This window comes from Saccoglossus kowalevskii, chromosome 7 (assembly GCF_978046115.1).
Source record: "Saccoglossus kowalevskii chromosome 7, keSacKowa6.1, whole genome shotgun sequence".
Taxonomy (NCBI): domain Eukaryota; kingdom Metazoa; phylum Hemichordata; class Enteropneusta; family Harrimaniidae; genus Saccoglossus; species Saccoglossus kowalevskii.
In genome coordinates, this window is record NC_140647.1 from 1,423,558 (window position 1) to 1,429,557 (window position 6,000).

The following is a 6,000-nucleotide window of genomic DNA, read 5'->3' on the forward strand; positions in this document are numbered from 1 at the left end:
TTTTGTATCATATTGACCTGGGGTTTAAGGGCTGACTTGCATGATTATTTCGAGTCGCATATTGTTTTGTAAAATATTGACCTGGGTTATTATGGGGTGATTTGCATGATTATTTCGAGTCCCATATTGATTTGTATTATTTTGACCTGGTGTTTTATGGTTGATTTTTATGATTATTTCGAGTCACATATTGTTTTGTATCATATTGACCTGGTGTATAATGGTTGATTTGTATGATTATTTTGAGTCCCATATTGTTTTGTATCATATTGACCTGGTGTTTAATGGTTGATTTCTATGATTATTGCGAGTCACATATTGTTTTGTATCATATTGACCTGGTGTTTAATAGTTGATTTCTATGATTATTGCGAGTCCCATATTGTTTTGTAGCATATTGTCCTGGGGTTTAATGGTTGATTTGCATGATTATTTCGAGTCACATATTGTTTTGTAACCTATTGACCTGGGATTTATGGGGTGATTTGCATGATTATTTCGAGTCCCATATTGTTTTGTAACATATTGACCTGGGATTTATGGGGTGATTTGCATGATTATTTCGAGTCACATATTTTTTTGTAACATATTGACCTGGGGTTTATAGGGTGATTTGCATGATTATTTCGAGTCCCATGTTCTTTGGTATCATATTGACCAGGGGTTTATGGGCTGACTTGCATGATTATTTCGAGTCACATATTGTTTTGTAACATATTGACCTGAGATTTATGGGGTGATTTGCATGATTATTTCGAGTCCCATATTGTTTGTTACCATATTGACCTGGGTTTATGGAGTGATTTGCATGATTATTTCGAGTCACATATTGTTTTGTGACATATTGACCTGGGGTTTATGTGGTGATTTGCATGATTAGTTCCAGTCAAATGTTGTTTTGTAACATATTGACCCGGGGGTTATGGAGTGATTTGCATAATTATTTCGAGTCCCATATTGTTTTGTAACATATTGACCTGGGGTTCATAGGGTGATTTGCATGGTTATTTCGAGTTCCTTATTGTTTTGTATCATATTGACTTTGGGTTTATGGAGTGATTTGCATGATTATTTCGAGTCACATATTGTTTTGTAACTTATTGACCTGGGGTTTATGAAGTGATTTGCATGATTATTTCGAGTTACATATTGTTTTGTTGCATATTGTCCTGGGGTTTATGGAGTCATTTGCATGATTATTTCGAGTCGTATATTGTTTGGTATTGTATTGTCCTGGGGTTTATGGAGTCATTTGCATGATTATTTCGAGTCCCATCTTCTTCGGTATCATATTGACAAGGGGTTTATAGAGTGATTTGCATGATTATTTCGTATCTCATATTGTTTGGTTTCGTATTGACCTGGGGTTTATGTGGTGATTTGCATGATTAGTTCCAGTCAAATATTGTTTTGTAACATATTGACCTGGGATTTATGGGTTGATTTGCATGATTATTTCGAGTCCCATATTGTTTTGTAACATATTGACCTGGGATTTATGGGGTGATTTGCATGATTAGTTCCAGTCAAATATTGTTTTGTAACATATTGACCTGGTATTTATGGGGTGATTTTCATGATTATTTCGACTCCCGTATTGTTTTGGATCGTATTTACCAGGGGTTTATGGGCTGACTTTCATGCTTATTTCGAGTGCCATATTGTTTTGTATCATATTGACCTGGGATTTATGGGCTGATTTGCACGATTATTTCGAGTCTCATATTGTTTTGTAACCTATTGACCTGGGATTTATGGGGTGATTTGCATGATTATTTCGAGTCCCATATTGTTTTGTAACATATTGACCTGGGATTTATGGGGTGATTTGCATGATTATTTCGAGTCACATATTGTTTTGTAACATATTGACCTGGGATTTATGGGAGTGATTTGCATGATTATTTCGAGTCCCATGTTGTTTTGTAACATATTGACCTGGGGTTTATAGGGTGATTTGCATGATTATTTCGAGTCACATATTGTTTGGTATCATATTGACCTGGGGTTTATGGGGTGATTTGCATGATTATTTAGAGTCCCATATTGTTTTGTAACATATTGACCTGGCGTTTATGGAGTGATTTGCATGATTATTTCGAATCCCATATTGTTTTGTAACATATTGACCTGGGGTTTATAGGGTGATTTGCATGATTATTTCGAGTCCCATATTGTTTTGTAACATATTGATCTGGGGTTTATTGGGTGATTTGCATGATTATTTCGAGTCCTATATTCTTTGGTATCGCATTGTCTTGGGGTTTATATGGTGATTTGCATGATTATTTCGAGTCCCATGTTCTTTGGTATCATATTGACCAGGGGTTTATGGAGTGATTTGCATGATTATTTCGTATCTCATATTGTTTGGTTTCGTATTGACCTGGGGTTTATGTGGTGATTTGCATGATTAGTTCCAGTCAAATATTGTTTTGTAACATATTGACCTGGGATTTATGGGTTGATTTGCATGATTATTTCGAGTCCCATATTGTTTGTAACATATTGACATGGGGTTTATAGGGTGATTTGCATGATTATTTCGAGTCCCATATTGTTTTGTAACATATTGATCTGGGGTTTATTGGGTGATTTGCATGATTATTTCGAGTCCTATATTCTTTGGTATTGCATTGTCTTGGGGTTTATATGGTGATTTGCATGATTATTTCGAGTTCCATGTTCTTTGGTATCATATTGACCAGGGGTTTATGGTCTGACTTGCATGATTATTTCGAGTCACATATTGTTTTGTAACATATTGACCTGAGATTTATGGGGTGATTTGCATGATTATTTCGAGTCCCATATTGTTTGGTACCATATTGACCTGGGTTTATGTGGTGATTTGCATGATTAGTTCCAGTCAAATGTTGTTTTGTAACATATTGACCCGGGGTTTATGGAGTGATTTGCATAATTATTTCGAGTCCCATATTGTTTTGTAACATATTGACCTGGGGTTCATAGGGTGATTTGCATGGTTATTTCGAGTTCCTTATTGTTTTGTATCATATTGACTTTGGGTTTATGGAGTGATTTGCATGATTATTTCGAGTCACATATTGTTTTGTAGCATATTGACCTGGGGTTTAAGAAGTGATTTGCATGATTATTTCGAGTTACATATTGTTTTGTTGCATATTGTCCTGGGGTTTATGGAGTCATTTGCATGATTATTTCGAGTCGTATATTGTTTGGTATTGTATTGTCCTGGGGTTTATGGAGTCATTTGCATGATTATTTCGAGTCACATATTGTTTTGTAACATATTGACCTGGGATTTATGGGGTGATTTGCATGATTATTTCGAGTCCCATCTTCTTCGGTATCATATTGACGAGGGGTTTATAGAGTGATTTGCATGATTATTTCGTATCTCATATTGTTTGGTTTCGTATTGACCTGGGGTTTATGTGGTGATTTGCATGATTAGTTCCAGTCAAATATTGTTTTGTAACATATTGACCTGGGATTTATGGGTTGATTTGCATGATTATTTCGAGTCCCATATTATTTTGTAACATATTGACCTGGGATTTATGGGGTGATTTGTATGATTAGTTCCAGTCAAATATTGTTTTGTAACATATTGACCTGGTATTTATGGGGTGATTTTCATGATTATTTCGACTCCCGTATTGTTTTGGATCATATTTACCAGGGGTTTATGGGCTGACTTTCATGATTATTTCGAGTGCCATATTGTTTTGTATCATATTGACCTGTGATTTATGGGCTGATTTGCACGATTATTTCGAGTCTCATATTGTTTTGTAACCTATTGACCTGGGATTTATGGGGTGATTTGCATGATTATTTCGAGTCCCATATTGTTTTGTAACATATTGACCTGGGATTTATGGGGTGATTTGCATGATTATTTCGAGTCACATATTGTTTTGTAACATATTGACCTGGGATTTATGGGAGTGATTTGCATGATTATTTCGAGTCCCATATTGTTTTGTAACATATTGACCTGGGGTTTATAGGGTGATTTGCATGATTATTTCGAGTCACATATTGTTTGGTATCATATTGACCTGGGGTTTATGGGGTGATTTGCATGATTATTTAGAGTCCCATATTGTTTTGTAACATATTGACCTGGCGTTTATGGAGTGATTTGCATGATTATTTCGAATCCCATATTGTTTTGTAACATATTGACCTGGGGTTTATAGGGTGATTTGCATGATTATTTCGAGTCCCATATTGTTTTGTAACATATTGATCTGGGGTTTATTGGGTGATTTGCATGATTATTTCGAGTCCTATATTCTTTGGTATCGCATTGTCTTGGGGTTTATATGGTGATTTGCATGATTATTTCGAGTCCCATGTTCTTTGGTATCATATTGACCAGGGGTTTATGGGCTGACTTGCATGATTATTTCGAGTCACATATTGTTTTGTAACATATTGACCTGAGATTTATGGGGTGATTTGCATGATTATTTCGAGTCCCATATTGTTTGGTACCATATTGACCTGGGTTTATGGAGTGATTTGCATGATTATTTCGAGTCACATATTGTTTTGTGACATATTCACCTGGGGTTTATGTGGTGATTTGCATGATTAGTTCCAGTCAAATATTGTTTTGTAACATATTGACCCGGGGTTTATGGAGTGATTTGCATAATTATTTCGAGTCCCATATTGTTTTGTAACATATTGACCTGGGGTTTATAGGGTGATTTGCATGGTTATTTCGAGTTCCTTATTGTTTTGTATCATATTGACTTTGGGTTTATGGAGTGATTTGCATGATTATTTCGAGTCATATATTGTTTTGTAACATATTGACCTGGGGTTTATTAAGTGATTTGCATGATTATTTCGAGTCCTATATTGTTTGGTATTGTATTGTCCTGGGGTTTATGGAGTCATTTGCATGATTATTTCGAGTCACATATTGTTTTGTAACATATTGACCTGGGGTTTATGTGGTGATTTGCATGATTAGTTCCAGTCAAATATTGTTTTGTAACATATTGACCTGGGATTTATGGGGTGATTTGCATGATTATTTCGAGTCCCATCTTCTTCGGTATCATATTGACGAGGGGTTTATGGTGTGATTTGCATGATTATTTCGTATCTCATATTGTTTGGTTTCGTATTGACCTGGGGTTTATGTGGTGATTTGCATGATTAGTTCCAGTCAAATATTGTTTTGTAACATATTGACCTGGGATTTATGGGTTGATTTGCATGATTATTTCGAGTCCCATATTGTTTTGTAACATATTGACCTGGGATTTATGGGGTGATTTGCATGATTATTTCGAGTCACATATTGTTTTGTATCATATTGTCCTGGTATTTATGGAGTGTTTTACATGATTATTTCGAGTCCCATATTGTTTTGTAACATATTGATCTGGGGTTTATAGAGTGATTTGCATGTTTATTTCGAGTCACATATTGTTTAGTATCATATCGACCTGGGATTTATGGAGTGATTTGCATGATTATTTCGAGTCCCATGTTGTTTTGTAACATATAGACCTGGGGTTTATGGAGTCATTTGCATGATTATTTCGAGTCACATATGGTGTTGAAACATATTGATCTGGGGTTCATGGGATGATTTGCATGATTAGTTGGAGTCCCATATTGTTTTGTATCATATCGACCTGGGATTTATGGAGTGATTTGCATGGTTATTTCGAGTCCCATGTTGTTTTGTAACATATAGAACTGGGGTTTATGGAGTCATTTGCATGATTATTTCGAGTCACATATGGTGTTGAAACATATTGATCTGGGGTTCATGGGATGATTTGCATGATTAGTTGGAGTCCCATATTGTTTTTTATCATATTGACTTTGGGTTTATGGAGTGATTTGCATGATTAGGTGGAGTCCCATATTGTTTTGTAACATATTGACCTGGGATTTATGGGGTGATTTGCATGATTATTTCGAGTCCCATCTTCTTCGGTATCATATTGACGAGGGATTTATGGAGTGATTTGCATGATTATT